The sequence below is a fragment of the Oryctolagus cuniculus genome, chromosome 2, assembly GCF_051225735.1.
Source record: "Oryctolagus cuniculus isolate XC-2025 breed Fujian yellow rabbit chromosome 2, ASM5122573v1, whole genome shotgun sequence".
NCBI classification, from domain to species: Eukaryota; Metazoa; Chordata; class Mammalia; order Lagomorpha; family Leporidae; genus Oryctolagus; species Oryctolagus cuniculus.
The window spans coordinates 157,597,523-157,612,499 of NC_142868.1; the positions used below are offsets into that span (position 1 = coordinate 157,597,523).

At 39.0% G+C, this 14,977-nt stretch overlaps 1 protein-coding gene and 1 pseudogene across 25 annotated transcripts in view; one reads left to right on the forward strand and one right to left on the reverse strand.

The window, feature by feature from the left end:
- Window positions 1-14,977, forward strand: part of NRXN1 (neurexin 1) — a 1,235,416-nt gene that overhangs the window by 715,582 nt on the left and 504,857 nt on the right. The gene's annotated exons all lie outside the window — the stretch shown is intronic.
- On the reverse strand, window positions 12,735-13,719 carry LOC127490322 (Y-box-binding protein 1 pseudogene; annotated as a pseudogene).

A 14,977-nucleotide genomic window follows, 5' to 3' on the forward strand; every position in this document is an offset into this window, starting at 1 on the left:
ACTACTATTCCAAGCACAGTAGCAGGGAACTGGATCAGAAGTGGAGCAACTGGGACTCAAACCTACTACTATATGGGGTGCTGGTGCTGTGGGTGGCAGCTTAACCTGCTGTGCCACAGTGCCAGCCCAGACTTTTATTATTTAAAGGAAAACTCTGGCTTCAGTGTAGACAATAGATTTTAGAGAAGAATGAGGGAAAGGAAATCTATTAGGATTCTCTAATAAGAACAAGAGATACAAGATAGTGGTGGCTTAGATTAGCTGGGTGCGAAGTATTAAAATTCCAGATTCATTTTGTTGGCAGAGCTGATAGCACTTGCTGACAAATTACATGTGGGGAATAGGGAAAAGCAGATTAAGTATGAGACAGTTTGAAAAATGTGCATAATGAAAAAAGTGCATGGATTCCACTTTCCCACAAACCTTTGGATGTACATTCATATTATTGAACTTTGGCCCCTCCGTTTTAAGAATAGTGATACCACTGGAAGAAGCCTGAGTTGAGAATGGAAAATAAGAGATTTTCTTTTCAAGGAATAGGGTGGGATTTGAGGAAATGGCTGGGCTTTTTGGCTTGTTTTAGGCTTTAGTTTTAAGACATAAAAGTTTGATTTTGATGTGGATAATAGATTTCCAAGTGGAGAGGTTAAGTAGACAAGTGGATACATGGGACATGATTTCCATGAAGAATGGAGGTTGCAGATACAAACTTAAGCATCATCATATGTTGATTAAAGCAGGAGGACCAGAAGAAATTACCTATAAAGAGGGTTTACTTGGAGGGGAGGGGTGAAAGCTAGATGTCCTGATATTCAGAGGTCACAGAAGAACAGAATCTAGCAGAGGAGACTTAATGATCATCAAGGTAGGAAAAAGAAGCTGGTGTGTGATGTCTGGGAAGTTGAATAAATAAAGTGTTTCAAAGGGGAGAGTAATCTACTATGTCAAATCCTTTATTTATAGTGGAAGAGAAACGGTCCTTAATTACAAAACCTAGAAAATGGAAATATGCAGACAACAAAATGACTGATCTCTGGAGATGACACCTGTTGATTTGAAAATGCCTTAAGTTTATTTGATGCCTATGATTTGTCTTACGTAATTCTTCCTCTCGTTTTTCTCTTTCTCTGGGAATCATATATGTCAGCAAAAAGGAAACAGTTACTTTGTAGACTTGCATATGGAGGGAAAATCATGAATAACTAGTAGATTGAACCTATTTTTCAAATCTGCCTATTCCTGTAATTGGAACAACTCCATGTAAAAAATTTTGGAGAATAAAAAATAAAACTAGGAAAATAAAGTTACTATGACAAAACTGAGGAACAATGTGCATTTCTTTTTTTTTTCTTTTTCTTTCTCTTTTTTTTTTTTTTTTTTTTTTTTTGACAGGCAGAGTGGACAGAGAGAGAGAGACAGAGAGAAAGGTCTTCCTTTGCCGTTGGTTCACCCTCCAATGGCCGCCGCAGCTGGCACGCTGCGGCTGGCGCACCACGCCTATCCAATGGCAGGAGCCAGGATCTTATCCTGGTCTCCCATGGGGTGCAGAGCCCAAGTACTTGGGCCATCCTCCACTGCATTCCCTGGCCACAGCAGAGAGCTGGCCTGGAAGAGGGGCAACCGGGACAGAATCCGGTGCCCCGACCGGGACTAGAACCCGGTGTGCCGGCGCCGCAAGGAGGAGGATTAGCCTAGTGAGCCGCGGCGCTGGCGACAATATGCATTTCTAAATCAAATTTTCACAGTATCCCATAGGAGAAAAGAAACACTAGTACATGCTTGGTTGGAATGTTAATTAGCATGACCACTGTGGAAAACACTATGGAGATTTCTTAAAAATCTAGAAATCGACTTACCATATAAACCAGCAGTCCTGCTACTGGGTATATACCCAAAATATACGAACATGTTGTATCAAAGAGATACTTGCATCACCATGTTTATAGCAACACTGTTTACAATAGCCAAAGTATGGAATCAACCAAGGTGTCCATCATCAGATGAATGGATAATGAAACTGTGATATGTAAATACAATGGAATAACATTCAACTATAAAAAAGAATGAAATTCTGCCATTTGCATCAAAATGGATGCAACTGGAGGACATCATATTGAATAAAATAAGCTGGACACAAAAAAGACAAATACATCATGTTCTTCCTTATATGTGGAACTGAAATTTAAAAAATAAAAATAAAAAAAAGAAATGCCTGTGTGTGTCAATATGGCTGAAAATATGGTTTTGTCAATCTTTGTCTTATATCTTTGTCAAACCAGTGGTTAAGAATGTTAAACTACTGTAGTGTGAATGATCTGTAATTACGTTGATTTTTACTATTTATGAGTGCAATGGTCATCTTTACATTCAATTATTTTTTATAGCTCTTGCCTATATTCCCACTACACTAGGGTCTTTTGCCTTTTTATTTGTTAAACTTATTTGGAGAAGCATTAAGCCCTTGACTGTCACTTCCTTTGAATTATCACAAAACTCAAATTCCATCCACCCAGCTGAACTGAGTGAAGAAACAGATGATGTATTATTGGAAATGCTGCTTTGTCTAAAGAGGTTACTCAATTTTGAAAATAAGTGACAGTAAGATATGAAAAATTAAAGTAATGTATAAAGTCTTAGAAGCTCAAGAAATAAAGTGTCTTGAAGGAGAAAATTATCCAGAATGCACACACTTTATTTATATTAGAGATAAAAGGCTCAGAAAAATCAGAAAATGACGATATTCTGACAGCAGAATGACTTTTCTCCTGAGAAGGCATCTGTTGAGTTGAAAATGTCTTGGATGTATGTGTTGCCTTTTTTTTTTTTTTTTTTTTTTTTGACAGGCAGAGTGGATAGTGAGAGAGACAGAGAGAAGGGTCTTCCTTTTGCCATTGGTTCACCCTCCAGTGGCCACCACGGCTGGCGCACTGCGGCTGGCGCACCGCACTGATCCGAAGCCAGGAGCCAGGTGCTTCTCCTGGTCTCCCATGGGGTGCAGGGCCCAAGCACTTGGGCCATCCTCCACTGCACTCCCTGGCCACAGCAGAGAGCTGGCCTGGAAGAGGGGCAACTGGGACAGAATCTGGCGCCCCGACCGGGACTAGAACCCGGTGTGCTGGCGCCGCAAGGAGGAAGATTAGCCTTGTGAGCCACGGCGCCGGCCTTGACTGGCTTTTCATAATTATCCCATTTACTTTTCTTCTAGGAAACTTGTCTCCAAAATTTAAAGAAGTCAAGATCTCTTGATTTTTTACACATTGTTCATATTGCTTTTAATATACTACTTTGGCCAAACCATCTAGTTCCCAGGCCTGATCCAGCTTAGGGTTTATGCAGCTTCTTTTTCTTCTCTAATACCTTTTTGTTTGTTTTCACATGATTATTCATCTGTGGATATTAGATTTATCAGTCATCAACTATGACCAGTAAAAGATTATGACTTGTAGTGTCAAACTTGTCTATCTTCCATTGTGTTGTCTCAGTTCTGTGTTTTCCCAGGATTCAAATTGCTTTATTTTGAGAATATATTCTAAAAATTCATACTGATCTAAAATATTTAGTAGTTACATATCTATTTTAAAAATCATACCTTTTGTGTTTTCTTTTTCTTTTTTTTTTTTCCATATCTACTGCAATTCTAATTCACCTTCTCATGACGTGGAATTGGCATTTCCATTCCTCCTTCACAATCCAGTCATTTGACTTATTTTTTTATAGTCAGGGCTGACAACACGCTAGTATAGTAAAGTGTATCCTATGGTGTTATGCTGTAAATAATCTAAACTTATCAAATTTTTATTTATCAGGCTGATGATAATAGTAGTAGTTGAGAAAATCTGAAAAGAAAAGTAAAACAATCATGTAAGAAACCTACTTGAGGAAGTACTTGCAGTTTAACTTTTCCTTTGGAGTACTTTTGATAGTTCCAGTATTATTAAGCAGGTTTGATTTGATACTTTATCACCAGTAATTATATAATAATATATAGTGATCAAGTCATTTTAGAATTGCATGATTGGCTTTGTCAGTGATGAACAGATAGTAATTCAAGAAAGAGACACCTCAATGATTATCATAGATGGCAACTTTGATAAACTGATAAGTAAGTTTCATAATCTGCCTCATTAAGTAGCAACAAAAATTAATCTGCAGAGATGTTTACAAGTGAAAAGTCAATTGCTCATGAGACATTTTATTATCAGAAAAACACGTTAAGTAAGGTAGTTTCTCATTATATCCCTCTCTGAATTGTACAGAATCCACACATAGAGATAGGAAAGAAAAGGCATACTCAAGGATATTGCTTTACTTCGTTTCTCATTCCTCCCTAAGCTTTTTGTTGCTCTCTGACCATTTTAATTCTCATTCTTCTGTGTGAATTAGAAGCTTAGCGACCAGCAGTAAGTCTCAGATCTGGGATTAAGACTCATTGATCCATTTGCTAAAAACCAGACTTTCTTATTAGACGCTTGGAACTTGAATGAACCAAAATAGAAGCCCTTGCTGGAAAGTTCCATTGTAACAAAGAACAACATGTCCCAATAATCTTACATCTTTAAGGCAGTGATTTAGATTTTTGAGACAAATGATACAATGTTAAATAAGAATATTTAAAAGAGGGTTGCTTTTGGGCTGGCATTGTGGTATAGTGGATTATGTCACCACCTGCAACACTGGCATCCCATAAGGATGATGGTTCAAGATGTGGCTATTCTGTTTCTTATCCAGCTCCATCCTAATGGCCTGGGAAAGCAGTGGAAGATGGCCCAAGTGCCTGGGCCCTTACAAGCCCCCTGTACCTATGTGGGAAACCTGGAAGAAGCTCAGGGCTCCTAGCTTCAGCCTGGTTAGGACCCAGCCATGGCAGCCATCTGGGGAGTAAACCAGCAGATGGAAGATCTCCCTCTCTGTCTCTCCTTCTCTCTCTGCAACTCTGCCTTTCAGATAAATAAATAAATAATAAAGAGGGTTTATTTTATTGTATTTTTAAATAAAAAATAAATTTGAAACACATGATTTTCTTAAATGGATTAGTTTTAGAGCAATGCAACTAGTTTCAGTTATAACCAAACTCACTAATTAATGATATTCCCATTCCAGTACAATGTATTCTATAGGATTCTTTTTAAGTTCTTTTTCCTTTTCCATGTTAACACTCTCAACTCAGGGACCTTCTTCTGCATTCCAGCACTTTATCACTCTCTTCAGGTGCTTCTGTCATTCTGTTAATGCTTTTTTTTTTCTGCAAATTTGTAAACATTCCTAATGTGGCTAAGTCAACTTTCTCAGTATTCACCTGTCCTGGCCCAGCCACCCTGCCTTTTAGTTCTGCTTTTCTTTCTTGCTGAGCTTTACCAGTAGGGTCAAAATTGACCAATGTGACCCATTTTCTGTGTCTGGGAAAATCCATCCAAGGTGTGTTAGAATAAACGGCATCAACTCTGTGCTTCACTGTCTTATTCTTAGATCCTCTGTGTTAGGAAGTACAAATATGACTTATCAAGGACTCTCTCACCACCTTCTGTGGTCCTGATACAGCACACGTAACATTTATTTATTTATTTTTTAGTCAGAGTGCAAGCCAAACCATCCTATGAAAATCAGTTGCTCTCAGAAGTAAGGAAAAATGTTTCCCAATTCACAGAGGTCTTTTCTTAAATTCCGAGTTTCTGAATATATATAAAAGTTAAAATAAGAATGTTCAAAAGCCTGGCTGTTTTTATTAATGAAATTAAACAAAAGGTAGGAGGAGAGAGAGAACTTAATCATCCTCATGAGAATTTATTGATTTCTCATACTTCCCATTGTCCTTTAAGTAAATTATTTTTAAACATTTTTGAGCTTTATTCTCATTTTTATTTAAAAGAGAGATAAAGATGAAGAGAGATGGAGAGAGCTTCCATTCTCTGGTTCACTCCCCCAAGTGTCTGCAGCAGCTAGACCTGGACCAAACTGCAGCCAAGAGCTGGGAACTGAATCTGGGTCTCCCATATGGATGTCAGGGACCTAAATACTTGAGCCATCACCTGCTACCTCCCAGAGTACACATGAGTAGGAAACTGAAATGGGAAGCAGAGTGGGGACCATTTTTTACAAAAGAATGTGTACTTGTGATTTGATTTTCCATATAGTCCAACACTATTATTTAAGAACAAAAAGCATGGGCAGGTTGATAATTAATGACGAGAAGTTATAAGAGGTAGATATCTAACTTGATAACCCGATATGAATAAATCTAAAGATGTTTGACATAACAATATGAAATTTTAATTTGTCAACTTAACTTTTTCAAGATAGTAATTTGGAGCCCATAATGTAATGAAGTAAAACTAACAGTGCTGTATTTAATTGTTTAGAAGATTTAGTTATTGGAGACAGTGCCGTGCTCACTTGGTTAATCCTCCACCTATGGCGCCGGCATCCCATATGGGCACCAGGTTCTAGTCCCAGTTGCTCTTCCTCCAGTCTAGATCTCTGCTGTGGCCCAGGAGGGTAGTGGAGAATGGCCCAAGGCTTGGGCCTCTCCACCCACATGGGGGACTAGGAAGAAACACCTGGATCCTGACTTCGGATCAGTGCAGCGCCGGCCGTAGAAGCCATTTGGGGAGTGAACCAATGGAAGGAAGACCCTTTTTCTGTCTCTCTCTCTCACTGTCTATAACTCTACCTGTCAAAATAAAATAAATAAATAAATAAATAAATAAATAAAAATAAAAGATTTACTTATTTACTTAAAAAGTAGAGTGATGGGGGGTTGGGATGGGAATCTTCTATCTGCTGGATATGTTGGCCACAACAACTAGGACTGGGACAAGTTGAAGCCAAGAGCTATGTAATCCATTTGGTTCTCCAATGTGAGTAGCAGGAACTCAAGTACTGGTGCTACCATCTGTTGCTTTCCAGTCATAGGGAGCTAAATAGAAAACAGAGTAGCTGGGACTCAAGATACACTCTGATAGAGGATGTTGGCTTCTTAATTTTAGCTTAACACACTGTGCCACAACATCCACCCCAGCAATGTAATATTTAGAGTTCCATTTTGGTATGAAGTTCTGCTCTCGGAATAGGGTTAATTCAACAATTTTTTCATCACTATATGTGGAGCATGTACTGTTCCAGATGCTCTTATAAGCCCATGAATACATTGTCAAAATGAAGATAGGCAAGTCACCTGCTATGTAATATTACATTTAAAATGGAAGATGGATATTGACAACTAATTATCAATGTATTAACTTGAAATTCTGGGAAATGTTTCAAGAAAGGAGGGGTTATAGGAGAACTTGAACTAGTCTTAGAACTAGAAATTCTCTCTGAAAGCGCTATTTAATCTGAGATTTGAACAACTAGTGGGAAATAGCTAGTAGAAGATGGGGAGGAGAAAAAGCCAGTGTGATAAATTCATACAGTTGACTCTAATCAAGAGATTTACTTAATGGAGCATTTTTTTCCGGTATTGTTGACATGAGAAAATTTAACTCTATCAGATTTGTGATGAATACTTTGTACTCTGGTGGACCTTGCTTTAGAACTCATTGCCCAACCACTTTCTCTAACTGTAACCCTGTAAAAATTATTGTTTGGCTAAATAATATTCATCTTTCACGCTGTATTTTAGGGAAAAAATTAGGGAAGACCACTGATACTATTTGTCTGTCTATATATATGAGAGGGCTTCAGAAAGTTTGTGAAAATTGAACTAACATATTCATTTATTTTGATGCAAATATATTTAAATCCATTTGTGGTATTTTCATAGTTTTCATCTTCCATAAACTTTTTGAAGCTCCGTTATATTTGCCTAAATCTGTGCATTGTCAGAGCATCAGGTCATTTTATTCAAAACTTAGTTCTTATAGTTCTTCCACTTTGCTTCATGCACCAAATAACTACATCTAAACATGCCCCTCTCGTTAAGTTGGTAAGGTTTCTGTGCTGCTTGTAGCCACAAAGATCCATTTTATTTTATTTATTGTGGTATGCATGTAAACAACCACACTACAAATGTCTCAAAAGTACCAAACTTTTTTTTTTTACTGTTGTAATCATGAAGTCTACCAAGGAACACTTATTGAGGGGGAGGCATGCAATAAAAGGGTGTCAAAAATTGGGAAGTATGAAAGGATGATTGAAGGGTGTCTTTGAAAAGTGATAAGGGAAGAATACTCTGTCATTCTCAGAATATCATGATCAGTTTCAACAAATATCCTGAATTTCAATATAATTGAGTGGAACTGAAGGAGCATAAAGTGATGACTCCAAAGCAATAGCACTCCTCCGAGAATCTCCTTCTGTCAGAAGTCAGATTTCAGAGCTGCTGCCAACTCCCTAATGGGGAGCATTTCAGGAAGATGTTCTCACTGTCAAGATACAGGAAAGCCAAACCCTGGTTTTACATAGGGCAGTGAAGCCCGGCATTTGTGGTTGTTTTGAGTGGCTGTGAAAGAGTCAGTATCACATAGAGCAGTTGCTGTGCCTTGATAGAGATGGAGCAGGTCCCCCACAGAATGCTAACCTCTAGGTGGCCATCAAGGAGATTAAAAATAAGGTCATGCTTGATGGTTGTTGTAATTAAGTAGAATTTCAGATGCATTATATTTAATGCATAAGTGTGAATAGGCTGATATCAGTTTTGTGCAAATGAAATGACAATCCTAATGTGTTCTTCATAATCAATCCATTTTATTTCACCGTGCTATGAATAATCAGATTGAAAATCAGGTTGTTTTAATCTGTTTTGTGTTGCTGTAACAGAATAATTGATACTGAGTAATTTATAATTAAAAGGAATTTATTTTTCACAGTCCTGGAGGCTGCAACATCAAGCAGCAAATATATGTGCTTCTGGCTGTGCTGATAGTAGAGGGCAAAAATGCAAGAGAGCGTGAGTGTGCATGCACAACAGAGAGAGGGCCAGGAGGCTGAACTTACTCTTTTATCAGGAACTCCTGTGATAGCTAATGCAGTTCCAAGACAATGTCAACCCATTCACAACGACTCTGCTGCAACTCACTTTTACTGGTCCCACCTCAACACTGTTACATTAGTGATTAAGTTTCCATAAATTTTGAGGGACACATTCAAACTATAGCACATGTCTAAAAAATGTAATCTTTCCACTTGCGTTAGTTGATTCTTCTTCAAAAGGTTTATTTGGTATGCATGCATGGAAGATAAAGCTATGGACAACTCTTATGTTTAGCTCCTATAAGATCTAATTTAATTATGATTAATTAGATCTAGTCATCTTTAGGTCTTACTTCTTCAGGATTTATGTTGCATTATCCAGCCCTGTAGTGGATTTGATATTTGTTGTGCACAGTGAGTGTTTTGTAAAATGTTATGAAATAAAGGTATTCATTTCTTAATTCAGAGACTCCTGGGAGTTCATAATGGTGCTGATTGTTTTAAAAGTAATTGAGTGTTTAAAAATATCTTGAAAATTAACAGGACCAAGTTTTTAAAAAACACCATTAAGAGCAATCACAGATTCCCTGAAGAGAGGCTTCACAGGACCATGTACTTCAGCTGTCAACTATTTCTTCATGCTGTTCCTGTAATTTTAGCCTTTAGCACAACTAACTGATTTGAGCTGAACTTGGCGTTCATTTCTCCTACCTTAGCAGAAGTTCCCTATTTAGGTTTGAGTAAACAGAAAATGCAAAGGTTAAAAAAATTACATATTTTTAAAGGACAGCATGTGCCCATGTGGTTAAGAAGACATAATGAAACAAACTGCTATTAGGTCTGTTCACCCTTTTCTTAAGTGGTTAGGACTAAGGTCATTGGAAACAGTGTCCTAGTGAGAAAAAAAAATTCAATTGGTACCAATTACTTAGAAATGGATTTTCTTTCTTCAGATAAAATTGTTTTATAATCTCTTATCACATTCCTTCCCCCCCCACCCCGAAATCCATTATAATTTGGATATATTTTAAAATACGTGGGAATATCAAGCAGGTTGCTTTAGCTCTGAATAATGGAATCTTCTCAAATTCCTACAAAGTGTTCTTTTTATTTATCATATAAAGTCTGTTGTTTTGTTAACAACACTAGATAAGCTGAATATTTGTGATTAAAAAATTATTACATTGAATAACTTTCAGATGAATCAGATTTTATCTGATTGAATTGGTAACTTGAGGTGAGTGTAATTATTCCCTTTAAAATAAATCAACAAATATTAACTCTAGAAAAACAAACTTTAAGTATTATCTGCAAGATAACTGAATTTCAGTTTTGTCAATTACAAATTAAAGATAATGATAGTTCTCATGTAGTGTTGTGTGAGGGACAGATGGAAGTGTGCACATCAAGTTCCTTGCCTAACCCCTGGGTGATATACCATGAAATAAAAGCAAATGAAGGAACTGGAGTTTAACTGTAGTTTAAGCACCTTAGTCAAAGTTACCACTAGAATCCAGTATTTCTCATGCCTACCCAGTATTCCTTTCATTCACAGATTCCAGCCTATCACTGGGAATATTCGACTCAGCAGGCAGTAATTGTTGCTCCCTTTGCCTTTGCAACTTGGAGTCATCAATAGTTAAGTTACCAGGGAACAGAATAACTACACATGAGGTTCTGTGAGCTCCCTGACACCGTGCCTTTTACTCTTCTTCCACATCTCCAGTTGGAGGCACTTTTACTGTTGGACATACTTGTTTATACTAATTATATTCATCTCTACTCTTATTGTGATTTGTGCTGTTTCATTCTGGATTTGAGATAAAAGAAAATAGAACAACTCTCTCTACAATCAACATTCATGATCTGAAATGACTTTATATGAGCCCTTAGCTTTTTGGGAAGACAAATCTTATGAGTGGCTTGTTTTGAGGTGAGCATAAATTAAAATATCCAATACCTTTTTAAATTGTGTTAAAAGTAAGCCAAATCTCCCCAATATTTTATGTCTACAAAATATTTATCTTTTAACTTTATCTTTTAAATATTGCAAAAATTTTTATATTTATCTCTGTTGAATGATAATTTGCTGACGATGATCACTGCTGGCTGGTCAATATCTTAGTTTTCTGAAAGAAGCATTTCAATAATGAGGGATGTTTTTAAAATAACATTTTTATTATCCAAGTACTATACCATGATTGAATAGACATTGGAAACTACAGAAAGATTTTATATACACAGCTATTTACCAGTAAATATATGTGAATTTGTAGCTATTTAATAGTACCCCTCTTCCTCGTCTGCAGTTTTACTTACATGGTCTCAGTCAACTGCAGTCCAAAAATAGTCAATGGAAAATTCGAGAAATAAACAATTCCCTTATTTTAAGTTGTGTGTGGTTTTTAGTAGCTATAATGAAATCTGTGCCATCCAACTCCATTCTTCCTGGGACACGAATGATCTGCTTGTGCGTTGTATCCATACTGCACATGCTACCCAGCCTCTAGGTACTTAGTAACTGTCTCAGATATCAGTTTAACTTTGAAGTTAGTGCGATTGCAGTACTTGGGTACAATTAAGCTTCATTTTACTTAATAATAGCCCCAAAACACAAGAGTAATGATTCTGGCAATTTGGAGATGCCAAAAAGAGAATTTTTAAGTGCTTCCTTTAAGAGGAAAGGTGGAAATTCTCAACATGAGGAAAGGAAAAAAAATCATATGCTAAGGATGCTAAGATTTATGGTAGGAACGAATATCCTAGCTGTGAAATTGTAAAGGAAAGGCCGGCGCCGTGGCTCACTAGGCTAATCCTCCGCCTAGTGGCGCCGGCACACCGAGTTCTAGTCCCGGTCAGGGCGCCGGATTCTGTCCCAGTTGCCCCTCTTCCAGGCCAGCTCTCTGCTGTGGCCAGGGAGTGCAGTGGAGGATGGCCCAAGTGCTTGGGCCCTGCACCCCATGGGAGACCAGGAAAAGCACCTGGCTCCTGGCTCCTGCCATCAGATCAGTGCGGTGCGCCGGCCGCAGTGCGCCAGCTGCGGCGGCCATTGGAGGGTGAACCAACGGCAAAAGGAAGACCTTTCTCTCTGTCTCTCTCTCTCACTGTCCACTCTGCCTGTCAAAAAAAAAAAAAAAGAAATTGTAAAGGAAAACGAAATTTGTGTTGCTTATGCTGTTGCACTCCAAACTACAAAAGTTATGACCATAAATAGTACGTATTAGTTAAGATGGAAAAGGAATTAAATTATGGGATTTGGTGTATCAGTGACTAGGGGGTCGTGGACATAGTCTTGTGGATGGGAGGACTGCTGAATAGATATTTATATACCTATACACAGATATCACGTAAATCTCCTCAATCAAATTTAATTAAAGTGCCCAATATAACCACTGTTATTTTGATACATTTACATCACCCTTTCTATGTATATATTTTGAGAAAGTTTGTTTATAGAATTCTTTTTTTTTATTATTTAAGACCTTTATTATCAGGTGCTTGCAGTTTGTTGACTTTTTTTGAAAAAATCAAGTTGTAAACTTTTATTATAAATTAAAAGTGAAGTTCTTAAAAATTTCAACTTGACCAGATATGAAACAATTTAAAAACCTTTAAAGGTGTATTGAGAAAAACAGGCTTTTTTAAAAAACACATTTGTTGTTACCAAAAAGAGACATCTTTAGGTAAAAACAATAAAAACCCCATGCTGCATAGATAATGCAGATAGTTCTAGTAATCTGGTCAACTGGCAAAAAGCAAGCACTTAAGGTCTTAAGCTCCAATCTTTTGGTCATTTCTCATTGCTGGAATTTCATATTCATTTCTTGTTGGATGACCGGATGATGGCAGAGATGTTAAGCCGGCATTTACTCAGCCCCGCCCTGCTCAGCCTCGGGAGCAGATGAATTCTCAGCTGGTGGATCGGCTGCTTTTGTCTCTTTGCCATCTTGTGGTTTAGGGTTATCTGGGCGTCTGCGTCGGTAGTTGAAGTTGCGGCGGTACCCACGCTGAGGTGGCTGCTGACCCTGGGTCTCATCTCCTTGGTTTTCCTTATCTTCTTCATTGCCGTCCTCTCTAGGCTGTCTTTGGCGAGGAGGACCTCTGCGGAATCGTGGTCTATAACCCCGATACATATTCTGTCTCACTGGTCCACCTTGTTCTCCTGCACCCTCGTTGTCAGCACCTTCCATCACTTCTCCCTGCACAGGAGGGTTGGGATACTGTGGTCGACGCCCATAGGGTCCCCTGCATGTAGTAAGGTGGGAACCTTCGCCTGTGGTAGGGCCTGCGTTGTTGGGCCTGGCCTTCGGGAGCGCTCTCCGATCCCTCATTCTTTTCCCCACTCTCACTATTCTGGTAATTCTGCTGATAATTGCGTGGAGGACCCCTACGACGTGGGTAGCGTCTATAATGGTTACTGTCTGCTGCTTATTTACTGCCTTGCACTGGAACTCCACCAGGACCTGTAACATTTGCTGCCTCCGCACCCTTTTCCCCTTCAACAACATCAAACTCCACAGTCTCTCCATCTCCTACACTGCGAAGGTACTTCCTGGGGTTATTCTTCTTTATGGCAGTCTGGTGTACAAATACGTCTTCCTGGGTGTCATTCCTGTTGATGAAACCATATCCGTTCCTTACATTGAACCATTTTACTGTTCCCAAAACCTTCATTGCGATGACCTTCTTGTCCCCGCCGGCGGGTGCCGCCGATGTGAGGCCGCCCGGGCCACCGCTCCCTGCGCCGCTGCCCGTGGTGCCAGGCCTGGTTTCGGCGGCGCTGAGGGCGGGGGCGGCGGCCTTGCTGCTCATGGTTGTGGTGATGGTGACTGGGGCCGGCTGCAGCAGCTGCAGCTCCTCCCGGGGTGTGATGGTAACTAGGCCGGCGGCAGCGGTGGGGCTCTCAAGGCTCTCTGGGGTCTGCTCTCCGCTCCCGCTACCGATCGAACTCTGTTTATAGAATTCTGATAATAAATGATTTTATTTTCTTCTAGGGAACTTCCTGAAATTAATTCTTATACTATTAACTTTCCATTTTGGAGTAATTTTATGGCTTCTACCACTTTTACCAATGCCATTGATAAGATTGTAGCAAAGTGTGGGATATATAGGATCATGTTAGCTGTTGGTATTCTAAGTGAGATGGGGGAAAAACAAGTCTCAGGCAGAGTGAGAAAGAGCTTGGACAATTTCCTAGAAAAGGAATCAGCCGTAGTAGCATTCAAAGTGGTAGTAATGTGCACCTCAGAAAAAGGAATGTGCAAATGGCATGCTGCCACTCCTGGTTTACTCACCGACAGTGCTGGCTTGAGGTATAAGCCATACACCATCAACATTCCCGGGTAGCATGAGTGCATGAGTTTCATTCGCTTAATGTAGAAGTCACTCAGACTTCTGGGATTTGCCACTTTCAAATGCTTTCTGGCAGTGCTGAATTAAGGAAATCATTTGAGTAAGTCAGCTATGCTGTGGTCTATAGAATATTTGATTTATTAGATTCTGACATGAGAAGATTTAATACTGTAAGAGGGAAGTAAATTTTTAACCGTGTGTATAAGAACAGTGTGTGGTCTCCAACCTGCCCAAAGCTATGCGAACGCTGCTTTACTCCTGCACCGGTGCACACATGGCTATGGAGATTCATTTCTTGAGGTTCAGCAGTTAAAAAAAAATCCCACATTTTAAATGGGAATGTTGGGGAAAATTGAAGAATTTCGTGTTGAGTACACCTTGGGAGTATTCGGATTAAACTCTGAAGTGTTTGCTGATTGGTGTGTGAAAAATAAAATTAGTGTTTAGTTTTTTAAAGCGTTAGGAGAGTTCTTGAAATGGTGAGAAGAATGATCACTGAAACTAGATGGTTTCTCCAAACAGATGGAGTCTGAAGAATTTTATTTCTTTTTTGAAGTTAGGAGGGGGTTCCAAGCACATTGATTGGAAGGCTGTTCCGAGAGTAAGGGACAGTGATGTAGAGGTTGCCAAAAGCTGTGTGGGTGAAAAATTCTCAGGAGCAGCTGGGACAGACCTGGGGGAATCAGAGGAAATGGGTCTGTGTGTGTAGGTGGAGACA